Below are 753 nucleotides of genomic sequence, written 5' to 3' on the forward strand. Positions count from 1 at the left end.
TTATTTGTTGAGTGAAGTGTTTCATTTGATTGTAAGGCACATAAATGTGCAGCAAAGTTGGCATTACTATCCCATGTCGTACTTTCCTATAATGTGCAAGAGAGAACACCACCAGAGCCTCACACTTCAAGTATGACTCTCATAATTCAAAGAAGTGTGAGACTAACCAAGATGACATTGAGGCCTTGTGAGAACAATTCAAAGCAACAACCAAGACAGAAATCCCAATATAACAGCATGATCAACACAGCAGACAATAAACTCAGAAAAATGAACAGCTTAAAACATCTCTGCAAAATGACTTGGCAATGTTTTTGTTCCCATTCATCATTTCACACCTCTTACGGAGGAGTGTGAGGTCTAAATGAGGGCTTTCAGTTTGCCCTTTGCAGCCATAAGGGTTTTCAGTTTTGTGATTCTTTATTACATTCTCTTGTTTGATTTTACAGGAAAGTTAATTTTTAAGTTACTACATATTAATCCTTTGTGTCTTTGATAATTTTGTTGCTTAAAAGAATTATTAAGCCACTTCTTTGAGACTTTTATATCTTATCTTGTTAGTGATATTGGACTTGTTATAGGCTAGATTGCTACTCACTACATAGAGGAGGCACTGAGTCACACACAAGTACAATGAAACAGAATGCATACCACAACCCAGCACTGTTTCCTTTTTGGCTATTTTCTATAACATTAAATTACACAGTGTCCGTATTTTTCTGTCTCTACTTTCCTATGTCTTGCAGTACCACA

This window comes from Schistocerca piceifrons, chromosome 4 (genome assembly GCF_021461385.2).
Source record: "Schistocerca piceifrons isolate TAMUIC-IGC-003096 chromosome 4, iqSchPice1.1, whole genome shotgun sequence".
Taxonomy (NCBI): domain Eukaryota; kingdom Metazoa; phylum Arthropoda; class Insecta; order Orthoptera; family Acrididae; genus Schistocerca; species Schistocerca piceifrons.